The 13,919-nt window shown below is 41.5% G+C and overlaps 1 protein-coding gene and 1 long non-coding RNA gene across 2 annotated transcripts in view; one reads left to right on the top strand and one right to left on the bottom strand.

The window, feature by feature from the left end:
* LOC117504818 overlaps positions 1 to 13,919 on the bottom strand; it is a 3,434,143-nt gene that overhangs the window by 311,315 nt on the left and 3,108,909 nt on the right. The window lies entirely within an intron of this gene.
* The window catches only part of LOC117504910, a 360,669-nt gene continuing 349,728 nt past the window's right edge, over positions 2,979 to 13,919 (top strand). Inside the window, exons 1-2 of the long non-coding RNA XR_004558969.1 lie at positions 2,979 to 3,559; positions 3,645 to 3,729. This is a non-coding gene — a long non-coding RNA (uncharacterized LOC117504910). The remainder of the gene's footprint in view (positions 3,560 to 3,644; positions 3,730 to 13,919) is intronic.

Raw genomic sequence — 13,919 nt, 5'->3', positions numbered from 1 at the left:
TAAGGAATTTGTGCCAAATTTGGTGCTTGTTTCACCATTTGACGATTGCTTCAGTTATCTGCTGCACTACTGGTGGTGTTGTAGGCTTATCAGCAAATACCCAAGAAGGAGGGTGCCCACTTGACAACCCAAAGGATGCCATCACTCATTTGAACACACTGTCTCAAGTATGTTTTTTATTTTGTTTACTACACAATAGATCAGAAACTGGAGGAAAGAAGCATTTGGGTGAATTTTATTGGTTTTCCAAACAAACAGTATTTGTTTACAACAAAATTAAAAATTTTGTGGGGAAGAATCGTCAGTGTTTAAATGGATTGAACTAATTTGAATCCAAATCCATCAACTAATGAAAGAAATATTTTGTGTGAATTTAACCTCAAAGTTCACATTTTCTCTACAATTTTAATATTACCACAAGGATGAATTGTGAACATTTTTTAGATAAATCAATCAATAGCCTTTAAGTATGGGATTCATAACATGACATTACCAACACATTCAAAATTTGTGTTGTTTTGGAAAAAAAAAATCATAAAGTAGGGAAAATTTCAAAATAACAGACAGGCCTTGAACTACTTACAGTGCTCTGATGAACCATCCTACCTTACCGTATGCTGAATTTATGGACTCATCTGTCAAATGGCTTACAGTAGTTAAAAATTTAGCCACTATCTGTTTTTCAAATGACTTAAAAACAGCAAAAGTGGAATGCAGGATTAATCTAAACAGAACTTCAGTGGCAACACCAAATGTGCAGGGTCCACAAAGCTAACACCATGCTACAAAATGTCCGTTAACAATGGAATGTCCGAATAAACTCCTCATGCCGACTTCTTCTGAAAGTTCTCTGTTCTCTGACGACTTACTGGGTCAACAGAGCCTGAAATGTGGAAGTTTTCAACTTGAAACGGCAAGACGCTGCCGCCTCGAAGCGCAGATCGCTGTCAGGCGCCGTGGGCCGTCCTTATGGCGACACTACCAGACCAAAATCTCTCATCGGCCGTTAAAAGGTTTACCGAAAACCAGCTGAATTTATCGAATGGTGTCCACTCAGTTGTGCCTTACAGTTTTGAAAAAATTTTGATCAAACAAAGCAGCAGTCTCTGAGCCATTCCTAAACAATGAAAAAAATCGACGACAGGGTGGGCGACTCCTCACTCAAAGACTGCCCACAGGCGAATGACGTAACCGACAGGCGTGAAAAAACTCTCACATGCCCACGAGGCATTTCTGATGTAATCACACGTGATTCAAATCCATATGGTTTTTGAAAAAATAATAAGGTCGGATACTTTTATAATAGACCTCGTATTTGATTCTTATTTACTTATATAAACGGGATACTGACAATTTCCACAAAAGAAAGCAATGACTTTCACATCAATATTTGACTTCTACAAGAAAGTAAAAAAAAAAAAAAAAGGTCAGTGTTTTGGTTCTTCTGCTTGAAACAGGCCCATTTGAATTTATTCCTGATAAACTTTAAATGGTCTCCCTGCAGCAGAACACTTCAATCACTTTCTTTAGCAGTTTCAACACGACGTGGAGTTCACTGTAAAATATGTAACCCCATCTTTCATTGGCTGCTGTGTGGATGAGCTTTGGCACGTTACACTTATCCTTCAATCTGGGATCAGGATGTGAAAACTTGAGACTTAATATCCACTGTGGCGTCTCAGAGACGTTTCGAAACAATTTTACATATACGAATAGCATGGAATCAGACGGTAGCCTAAATCCAACGTGGGCCAGGACAACAAAAATAAGCAGGAAACATTCGCCACGGAAGTAAAAAGCCAGATTTCTGGGAATTCCCAGAAAACTCCAATTACAGAATCTAAGATGTTTGTCATATATTATGTAAAAGCAAGCGAGAAAGATACACTTCTAAAATGAAAAACACCGTTTTTGTAACCTGATAACACATCTGGAGGGATTTAACAAGACGTGACAGATATCAGAGTCACGCTTCACATCAAGGTAACTTTGTCTCCGATAAACGTCATGCATGCACACACACACACTCCTTCCTGCAGACAGCGTTAAAAAGAGAGAATATTTGCAATGGAATTCTCTCCAGATACATATGTTCTCTTGATTTAAATGAGCTGTAATTTTACAAGACGTTTCAAAAAAACTGACATCACGCTTGGACTCCAGGAGAAGCCAAATTTTGTCAGTTTAGTGAAACCGTTCATGTTTTGGTATTTCAGAATTTGCTTGATTATTGAGAAATTGCGAGACATGAAGGTGGAGGCTCCACTGGTGGCCTGGATTACCGACTACCTCACAGGCCAACCACAGTATCTGAGGCTTTGAGACATTACATGTGACACCATCAGAAGCAGCATGGGGAGCTGTTTTGATGTGAGAAATTATGTCTTTTGGTGGTGAGTCACCCTCTTGGTATGTCTTACTTGGGAAAGTGGTGGTGGAATATCCTCTGCCATTCTCTACATCTTTCTCTCTGGTTGGTGTATTTCACTTTGGCATATTCTACTGCCCACAGCAGTACCCACTCTTCCTACCTCGTCCACAGACTCCTTTCATACTCTACCCGTTTCCCTTCCTCTAGCGACTGGTGATCATTCATCGTTTTTTTTGTTGGGCTACTTCCTTATACTTTCTATTTTTTCTGCTGTCAACTGTTTGGAATTTGAGAGGCAATAGAGTGTAGTTTTGCAGTTGTGGCATCTTCTGTCTTCTCTGCTGGTACATCCCCTTCATTTACAATTTCCTCAAATTCTGTCTTTTTCCCCTGCCCCACTTCTTGTATCTCGAGTAGGGAAAGCAGTGTAAGATCTCTTTCTTCTCCTCAATGGAGCAATTTACAGCGTTGTAGTTTAAGTTGTTTCTTTTGGACCTCTGAGGCTGTTGTTGCTGGGGTCCAGGACTTTGATGATCTGGTGGGTTATCAAGCTGAGCACTCATAGAAGTTGTGTGAATTCCTCATGTGGTCTGTTCAAGTTGCCATTTCGTCCAAATCTTTGACCGCACTCGGAACAGCCAAATGGTTTTTGTCCCATATGGATACTCATGTGCGTGCTCAGAATGCTCTTTAGTCCAAATCTTTGACCACATTCAGAACAGCCAAATGGCTTTTGTCCTGTATGAATAATCATGTGTTTGTTCAAAGTGCTCTTTTGTCCAAATATTTGAAGCACATTCAGAACAGCCAAATGGTTTTTTGCCCTGTATGAATCTCATGTGTGTCTTCAGGTTACTCTTTTGTCCAAATCTTTGACCACATTCACAACAGCCAAATCGTTTTTTGCTCTGTATGAATTATCATGTGTCCATTCAAGTGGCTCTTCTGTCTAAATCTTTGACCACATTCAGAACAGCCAAATGGTTTTTGTCCTGTATGAATAATCATGTGTTTCTTCAGTGTGCTCTTTAGTCCAAATCTTTGACCACATTCAGAACAATCAAATGGTTTTTGTCCTGTATGAATTCTCATGTGAGTATTCAGGTTACTCTTTTGTCCAAATTTCTGACCACACTCAGAACATACAAATTGTTTTTGTCCTGTATGAATTATCATGTGTGTGTTCAGGTAGATCTTTTGTACAAATCTTTGACCACATTCAGAACAGCCAAATGGTTTTTTGTCCTGTATGAATTCTCATGTGAGTGTTGAGGTAGCTCTTTTGACTAAATCTTTTACCACATTCAGAACAGCCAAAGGGTTTTTGTTCTGTATGAATTGTCCTGTGTTTGTTCAAAGTGCCCTTATGTTTCTGTCTTTTACGCCGTTCAGAACAGCGAAATGGTTTTCCATTTGCTTGCCTCCCCCTGTGTTGCTCTGAGTTGTTCATGTGACCAGATGCTTTTCCATATTTTAGAGTCTTGAAAATGTTTCTCGTCAGTGTTGCTTGAACCAACAATATTGGTAGTTTTTGGATGGTTAAAACTTGACTGAAGTTCTCTGGTCTGTTTCCAGTCATCACTGTCATCAGTCTCAGTTTCCAGAACTGTCTGAACTCCTGCCACTGGTATCTGGTTGTAAATGACTGTTTAGACCTGAGTTGCTGGCTGGTTGTGGTCCTCCATCGTCCTCTCCATCAGCTTCTGCTGTCAGCGTTCTGTGTACAGATGAGCTGCTGGCTACAGGCTCAACCTCTGTGCTCTCATCATCCTTTTCATTCTTCACAGTGACGGCAGTGAAACCAAACTTGGTGAGATCTGCCTCCTCCAGCTGCTGAAGCTGCTCTCCCTGCTGACTTATCCACAGCTTCTCTTCTTCTTTAATGTCCTCCTGGTCAACACTCAGATTCCATTCCTGGTGTTCAGCGTGAGTTTCTTCTTTAATCACCAATAACGGCTGTATGTCTGTAAAGAAACAAATTAACAATAAATGTTAGAAAAACAGTCGCTAAAATAAAGTATCAGTGTGGTGAGTTTGACCTGATGACAGTACGTTATTGCACGAATGGAACTGAAAAAAAAATGGAAATGTACATACAGGAGTTTGTTTTAAATTTCAATTCACACCTTTGTCTTCCACAATAGACTACTGTAATGTTTTATTTTCTGCACTGCCACATAAGATATGATATGTCTACAGATGGTACAAAATACTGCTGCTTGAGTTTTGATGAAAATCACAGCCATTCTGGCTTCTCTTCACAGGTGTCATGTGACTCAGTGAGCAGATTTCAAGATTTTGTTGGTGACATATAAAGTTCTAATGGTCATGAACCCAACTCTCTTATTGAACCTGTTCAGCCTTATCTGCCTCCTTGTGCCCTGTGGTCTTGGATGCAAACAAACTCTGTGTCCCAACAGTTAAAAGAAGTAAGCAGGCTTCAGGGGAGTCCAGATGGCCGCTGTGTAGTCTGGATGTGTTTTGTACCGCTCCCAGAACAATTTACAATAACTGCTACAAAACACTCATTGAGGAGGTGAGGAATGCTTCACCCAGAACTTAGCTACGCCGGCAGCCACAATGGAAGAACAAAGAAGGTGCTTTCTGCAATATCGGAGATGAGGACTGATTTCATAAATGAGGTTTGATTGGGTAATGGCAGCTTTGGAATCTATGAAAAAAAAAGAATTTAATGACTGCACTGCATGAACGGTGTGAGCTGAACAAGAACCTCAGTCCAGAACAAAACTGAAACTTTCCAAGGCAAACTACATGCAATGAAGAAAAAAAAAACACTGCTGAAGGAGAAAGTTTTGGACCTGAAGTTGAAGTCAGAGACTACCTGTTGGCCAGGCTAGCCCCAGATCCTGGCCAGGGACAGCCCAAAAAGGCAACGTGGACTTTCCATCTCCACCCTGTGAGCTCCTCACCTGCTGGGGGAACCACTGGGGTTAGGTGTGTTGTCCCATGGGTGGCAGTGAAAGTCAATGGCCTCAGCAGACCAGATCCAGGCGGCAGGTACTAGCTCTGGGGGTGTGGAACATCCCCTCGGCTCCAGAACCACTCTCTTTGATAGAGGTTGGCCCTTATACTCTGGAGATGCACAAGATGTGAGGCGCTGGGCAGGTGTGGGGATACTCACGAGTCACCAGCTGAGTGCCGCTATGTTGGAATTTACATCGGCAAATGAGAGAGGTCATCTCTCTGCACCTTCGGGTGGTGGTGGTGGTGACTCTGACTATCATTTGTGCATTCGTGCACCAAACAGCAGTTTGGAGTATTCAACCATTCAGAGTCCCTGACTGGAGTCCTGGATGAGGCTCCAGTGGGAACTCCAATGCACACGTGGGCAATGACAGAGACACTTGGAGAGGCGTGACTGGGAGGAACGGCCTGCCTTATCTAAACCTGAGCGGTTGTTTATTATTGGACTTCTGTGCTCATCATGGACTCTCCATAACAAACATCACGTTCAAAGAGAAGGATGCTCATAAGTGTACATGGTACTAGAGAACCCTAGGGCTAGGGGTAAAAGTTGATGATCGATTTTGTGATCGTATCATCTGATCTAAAGCTGCATGTTCTGGACACTCGGGGAAGAGAGGTGCATGAATGATGGGCCAAATCCAAACCTGTGCAGTGTTCTAAACAATTAAGTCCACTCAGCTCTTTAAAAAAGCTTTCTCTGCATCGAAAGGAAAGCAACTATTGGTACAGGTAGGGATGCACTGATCCACATTTTTTCACCTCCGATCCGATCCTGATACTTGAATTTGGATATCTGCCGATACTGATACCAGAGCTCTGTTTGTTTTAACATTATTGTTGATTTTTTGAGGATATTATGTATCCCCAGTTATACAGCTTCATGATGAAGTGGTATAAAGGATGATTTTCTTAAAAAGAAGACCTGAAAGTTCAGCTACAATTTGCCAGAAGGTACATCCAAGATGTAAACCCAGATTTGACATTTTGGTGAAAGAAAATCGCCCCTCTGTACCACTTCATCACGAAGCTGTATAAACTGGGGATACAAAATGCAAAACGTGCACTGTGCACAATTTCTCCACTCACAGCCAGAGAAGCCCATAAATTATTCTTGGTTGTCTGGGCATTTTAGTGGCTTTCCTCACTCTTCTCCTTCTGTCACTCAGTTTTTGAGAAGTGTCTTCTCCATACAGATTCATATTTATTTTTATATTTCTTCATAATTTATCTAAATAAAATCCAAGACAAGTCAGGGGACTTGTCTGAAGAAAACTGGAAATAAAACTGATTACTTACAGGTATTATACCAAAGCGTTACATTATTTATGAAGCCCATCATCTTAGCTTTTGTATTTTTAATTAATTTATATTAAGTTGTAGAGATTTGCTTTCAGTTTGTGTTTAAAGGAAGATAATTTTAGAAATTTGTGTTTGAAATGGCATAAACAAATTAAAATGTGTGAAATACCAAGTGCTCCAATACGTTTGTAGGGCACTGTATATCTTGGCTGTAAGTGTTCAATCAGGCTGTGAAATCCTTTGGTTTCTAGAACTGATAATGGTTGGTCATGGTCATTCTTGAGCCTCTTGGGTGGGTAGGGAGAGTTCCTGAGATAAATGAGATAAATAAAGAGATAAATAAAGCTTTTCAAGCTACCATCTCTGGTTCTCAAGACCAGGCACCTAAGTGGCTCTACTCTACTCTTTTCTACTCTCCTATTTTACTCTTCCTTTTTAGATATTTAAATATACCTTAGTATACTAGCATAGTTCTACCTTAGAATTGCAATATAATATATAAGGTATACCTTAATGAATTTTCATGGAGTACGATGAAGTTGAGCTGGTCCAGCTCTACACGCTCCATCGGGTGCTCAAGGGTTCATGGGAGTTCGCCCAACCAGTCCACATGTGTTTTGTGGATCTGGAGAAGGCGTTCGACCGTGTCCCTCAGGGCACCCTGTGGGGAGTGCTCTGGGAGTACGGGGTCCGGGGTCCTTTGCCAAGGGCTATCCGGTCCCTGTACGACCGCAGCAGGAGCTTGGTTCGCATTGCCGGTAGTAAGTCAAATCTGTTTCCAGTGCACGTTGGCCTCTGCCAGGGCTGCCCTTTGTCACCGGTTCTGTTCATTATCTTATGGACAGAATTTCTAGGCGCAGCCAGGGTGTAGAGGGGGTATGGTTTGGGAATCACAGAATCTCGTCTCTGCTGTTTGCGGACGATGTGGTTCTGTTGGCTTCGTCAAATGAGGACCTTCAGCGTGCACTGGGGCGGTTTGCAGCCGAGTGTGAAGCGTCCGGGATGAAAATCAGCACCTCCAAATCCGAGGCCATGGTTCTCGACCGGAAAAAGGTGCTTTGCCCTCTTCAGGTCGGTGGAGTGTCTTTGCCTCACATGGAGGAGTTTAAGTATCTCGGGGTCTTGTTCACAAGTGAGGGACGGATGGAGCGTGAGATCGATAGACGGATCAGTGCAGCATCTGCAGTGATGCGGTCGCTGTATCGGACCATCGTGGTGAAGAGAGAGGTGAGGAGGGGAGCAAAGCTCTCGATTTACCGATCGATCTATGTTGCGATCTTCACCTGTGGTCATGAGATTTGGCTCATGACCGAAAGAACGAGATCGCGAGTACAAGTGGCCGAGATGAGTTTCCTCCACAGGGTGGCTGGGTGCTCCCTTAGAGATAGGGTGAGGAGCTCGGTCACTCGGGAGGAGCTCGGAGTCGAGCCGCTGCTGCTCCATGTCGAAAGGAGTCAGTTGAGGTGGTTCGGGCGTCTTTCCGGATGCCCCCTGGACGCCTCGCTGGAGAGGTGTTCCGGGCACGTCCCATTGGGAGGAGGCCCCAGGGAAGACCCAGGACACGCTGGAGGGATTATATCTCTGGGCTGGCTTGGGAATGTCTTGGGGTTCCCCCGGAGAAGCTGGGGGAGGTGTGTGTGGATCGGGAGGTCTGGGCGGCTTTGCTTGAGCTGCTACCCCGCGACCCGACTCCGGATAAAGCGGAAGAAAATGGATGGATGGATGGATGGATGGATGGACGATGAAGTTGAGCAACTTCTCGGTAATACCTTTAGCTTTCACATTGTCCAGTGGACGTTGACCTTGTTTTGCCTGGACAGTCCTTAAAATTATTAACCAGTTTAATGTCCTCATTTATATTTCCAGTCCAGCAAAGGAAAAATATTACAAAGAAACATAATATACCTACTGCTTATGGATTGTAATTTTTACCCATGAGAAAAAAAACAGAACAAATGCAGCAATGTTGCTTTGCTCCCTTAATCGTGTTGAGCACAAGTATTGAACCACATGAACATGAGCATAATTGTTTGTTACCTAAAGAAGACAGAATGACTCACGTAAGAGTATCAAATATGGCATCAAAGCCCTCTCTCCTGCAACGGTTTCTTCACTGTCAAATTTTTTATGCTTCTGAATAACTTCCTAAGAAAGAAATCCTCTTTCCTGTAATTCACCAAATTTAAGTAAATTAATAGACAGCCCAACTCGGTCTATAACATTAAGATCCTTCTTGATCATTGCTTCTTAATCTAGTACTAACAAATGCCCCTCATAAATATAACAATGTTGATGAGTTGGACTGGAATTTATGATGAATTCTTGAAACTAGTGAATAAGCATGCTCCATTGCATAAATTTAGAGTAAAAGGGTGGAATAATCCCTGGTTTTCCATGGAAATTCAAAATCTTAAAGAAAAGATCAGGTACGCAATAGATGTACGTTTTTAAATCAAGAAGGCTGAATCTGACTTTTTCTTATTTGAAACTACCAAAAGCTTAAATGATCCCAAGAAATTTTAAAATGTTGTTTGATCTGCTTCTGGTGTTATGTCTTTCAGTGATTTGTCCAGTTTCTTGATAACAGATTCTATAAACCTGTCTGATAAGATTGCCATGGTAAATCATTGTAATGAACATTTGATTTCAGAAGGTCATTTGTTTAATTCTTAACACTGACTTTAAAAGAACAGTTTTAAATGATGAACTTAATGCTGTAAATTGTTCCTCTGTTTATTGTCTCTGAGGTTCACAGTGAGCTGAAGAACCTGGATTCTAAAAAAAATATCAGCTGGTCCTGATTGTATGGAGCCATTTTTTTAAACTGGCAGCTGACCTCATTGCTGAGCCCTTAACTCTCATTTTTAATCTGAGTCAGCACAAACACATTTCCTAAAGTTTGGAAACCTGTGTTTGTTCTACCAAAATTAAAAGGAGCTGAACTGTTGTGTGTTGGGGGGGCGTGGCTGGCTGTGTTGGTGTTCTTTTCTTTTCTTTGCTCTCCAGGTGGCATGAGGGCTGATTTGTCTGTGGAGAAAGTGCTGGCTGAAGAGTCCTCACCCTTATTAGCGTCATGTGGAACACCTGTGGCAGGGGCTCACGTGCGGCCTTGAAGACTTGCAGCTGAAGCAGATAATTGGATGGCGTTCTGCATATAAGTCATGTGTGATTTGAGCAGAACTGCCGGGAACTCGACCTTGTGATGTTCGTTTGTGAGACGCTGAGGACCGCGCCTGGGTTTGACATATCGAGCCCGTGAAGCAGGGAAGGGTGAGGACACATGCTGTCAGCACACGCTAAAGGTAATTAAGTGATTAAGTAAGTGTTGATAGTATCTTGGTGTTTTGTTACACAGTAAACTGAGATTGTGAGGAGAATTGTGCAGCTTGCTTCTCACTGCGGTGGCGTGCAGGATAAGTGATCCTCCACCTGTTGTGAGAGGCTGCTCATTTGCATAAAGTTAAAAAGAAACATTGACCTGGGTGTGTTGCTGATGGCGTGTGTTATGCGAAGGATGGAGTTGTATCTGCTGACTCGCCTCACCTTCTCTTTGCTCCACAGAGAATCGGTTCGTCGTGTCCACCTGGGGGGTGTTTGGCGGTGGTAGTGAGTCCAGGAGCGCCGGGCTTTAATCTTTGCGGGCGCTGGTGAACGTGCCACTTATCACTCCACCAGAGGGACGCTTTTATGTTTTACATTTGTAAGCACAGGTGAAAAATAAATAGTTTCTGTTGGGAACCGCCTTCTGGTTATTTTTACCGCTGGGTTCTGTCAGACGCAGGTCCGCTCCTCAACCCGCGTCGACGCATAACACTGAACCCTCAATTCTGAGCAATTATGGGCCTATTTCAAAATTATGAACTCTGGCGAAAGTATTTGAAAAGCTTGTTTGTGATCAATTGAAGGAATATTTGGAATTAAACAACATTCTAAACCCTCTTCAGGTGGGCTTCAGGAAGCATCACAGCACTGCTACTGCAGCCTTAAAAGTTTTGAATAACGTGTTTGAAGCACCGGACTCAAGAAAGTTTTGTGTTGCTTTGTTCATTGATCTATCTAAGGCTTTTGACACTGTGGATCACAGTCTCTTGCTTGAAATTCTTCTAAGAAAAGGCATTTCCAAACAAGCTGTCACTTGCTTTGCACAGTACTTGGCGGGTAGGGCACAATGTGTTCAGATGGCTGGAGTTTGTTATTCCTTCCTTGAGGTCACAAAAGATGTACCTCAAGGTTCCGTGTTCGGACCCATTTTGTTCACAATTTAGATTAACGGAGTGGCTATACGTCCAACCATTTGTTCAATAAAGTAAATACGCGAGCATATATGTCCAACCACAACCAACCAATGAGCGCACTTGTTAGTTCACTTCCGGTTTCAATGCGGGGAAAAAAGGCGGATATTTTCTCGCCAGGTGTGGGAGGGATTGCAGCCCGTGGAAGGGCTGTGATCTAAAGCGGTTCTGTTTGGCTCATCACACCCAGGGAACTGTGTCAAACTAACAATATCTTACAGGCAACAAGCAGCATTTTGTTCATAAAAACTGTTTCGTCGTCATTAACAGGCTTCCGTTCAAAATGGTTACGAAGATTGTGTTTTTTTTTAAACAGTAATTAAAGACGGCGCCGTTAAATGTGTCAAACATACTGCAATAGAGTCTTATAAAAAAAATGGTGTAAAAAATGTAGTTTAGATGCACAAAACATGTCAAATGCACGATCACGGTTGGGCGAATAAGGTAAGACATTATATTTATCTGCCCAACGGTTGGGCGAATAGCCTTTGCCTTACATTAATGATCTGTGTGTAAATTTATGACATGCCTCTTCTCATCTTTATGCAGATGACATGGTAATTTATTGCTCTAAATCAGTTACACATGCATTTGAATTCTTGCAGTTAAGCCTTTGATGGTTCACTGGAGAAATTGAAATTTGTTGTAAAATGTTGAAAAATCTAAAATAATTATTTTTTCAAATTCACTGGTTTCTTGTGAGGACATACCAGTTATTAAAACTGTGCAAGGTCAGATTCTTGAGTAAGTCACTACGTACAAGTACTTGAGATTAATAACAAAAATAAATAAATAAATAAAATAAAAATTTCTTGCATGGACTTTGGGAACTGATTTAGGGTCATTTTGGGGTGCTGAATCCGAATCAGAGCTCAGATGTTCTCCATCACATCACATTTTTTTGCAATCTGCATTTTCCATATTGATGGATTACGCAAAAGTTGCTCATTCACTCACAAGTTTGACTCCACTAATCGTGCACAAAAGCAGCTTCAAAAGCATCATTTTTAAAAACAAGGTTCACGAAATGTCAAGAGCCGTAATACTGTTTACAGTGCCGAAGACGTGTGCAAGACTGCAGCTTTTGCTTCAATGCTTCATACATGAAAAATGCTTTCATATCTCAAAAACCTGGTGTGGAGAAACTCTGTAGTGATGTTCAGAAGTAGAAATCACATTAAGCCATTGAGAACACTGAACTTTAATAGACCTATGTGAAGCTGCTCCCCCAACTTAAAATATTAAAATAGCACTGTGCTTGTGATATATATATATATATATATATATATATATATATATATATATCCTCCTGGTAGTCAGGAGGATATGAGGGCCATCCTAATAGATGTACATAGTACAGTACGGTGCACTGAACAGCACATTTACAAGAAAGACAGCTGAACAGAAAAATCCTACAGCAACAAAACGCAGCAGCCAATCACATCAACCAAGCCAGCTGATGATGTCCTATAGCCTATTAGTGGGTGTTTTCACCTCAAAATTACCCATTAAACTCCTCCCTCTGACAATCATTAACAGCTGTCCCCTCCCTGTCTCACTGTGTCTCGTTAGTCCTCCTTTTTATGCTCCTCAAATGTCCAATAATAACGTGTCTGCAGCAGCTCACATGTACAAGAACTCTTCCACTCAGAATATGCAATAAATCATGTGTTTGTGATATTACCAACACTATCAAGGGCCATAATTCACTGTCAGTGTTAAGTTTTTTTTAATGTCTTCTTATCCGGATAAATTTTGAAATGTATTTCCTTCTAATATAGCTATTTTTATTAAGGAGCAGCGTGGGTGTAAGTGTGCTTGCTTCCAAAGCAGAAGGTCACCGGTTCAAGACCACACGTGCCCATTTTCCATGTCATGAGGTGTTGTGTCAGGAAGGGCATCAACATGCAGATAGATAACAGATCTACTGTGGTAACCCTGAGCAACAAGAGAGTCTGAAAGAACTTACAATGGTTATTTTTCCGATTCAGTCTCCTGTTCTTCATGTCGACTTGAATCTCTGTTTATCTGTGCAGCTGAAACATCAGTGGTTTCCTTCAGAATAAATTAAGTCTTCTAATTCTAACTGGTTATCAGGGTGCTGCATTTTGAAGCTCAGTGTTTCTACAACAAAGTGAACAATGATGCTTCTTACATTTAGAGATTTGCATCACTGTGATTTAGGATTTTGAGTGAAACCATGGTGTTGTGCAGTTTGGAGTCATGATGTTGATACATGAGCTTCAGATTTTATGAATTGTGCGCATATACATTAGTGTTCAGAATAATAGTAGTGCTATGTGACTAAAAAGATTAATCCAGGTTTTGAGTATATTTCTTATTGTTACATGGGAAACAAGGTACCAGTAGATTCAGTAGATTCTCACAAATCCAACAAGACCAAGCATTCATGATATGCACACTCTTAAGGCTATGAAATTGGGCTATTAGTAAAAAAAAAAAAAAAAGTAGAAAAGGGGGTGTTCACAATAGTAGTAGCATCTGCTGTTGACGCTACAAACTCAAAACTATTATGTTCAAACTGCTTTTTTTTAGCAATCCTGTGAATCACTAAACTAGTATTTAGTTGTATAACCACAGTTTTTCATGATTTCTTCACATCTGCAAGGCATTAATTTTGTTGGTTTGGAACCAAGATTTTGCTTGTTTACTAGTGTGCTTGGGGTCATTGTCTTGTTGAAACACCCATTTCAAGGGCATGTCCTCTTCAGCATAAGGCAACATGACCTCTTCAAGTATTTTGACATATCCAAACTGATCCATGATACCTGGTATGCGATGTTTAGGCCCAACACCACAGTAGGAGAAACATGCCCATGTCATGATGCTTGCACCACCATGCTTCACTGTCTTCACTGTGAACTGTGGCTTGAATTCAGAATTTGGGGGTCGTCTGACAAACTGTCTGCAGCCCTTGGACCCAAAAAGAACAATTTTACTCTCATCAG

This window comes from Thalassophryne amazonica, chromosome 23 (assembly GCF_902500255.1).
Source record: "Thalassophryne amazonica chromosome 23, fThaAma1.1, whole genome shotgun sequence".
Taxonomy (NCBI): domain Eukaryota; kingdom Metazoa; phylum Chordata; class Actinopteri; order Batrachoidiformes; family Batrachoididae; genus Thalassophryne; species Thalassophryne amazonica.
The sequence above is the reverse complement of the archived record's forward strand: the minus strand, read 5'-3'. Positions and strand labels throughout refer to the sequence as shown.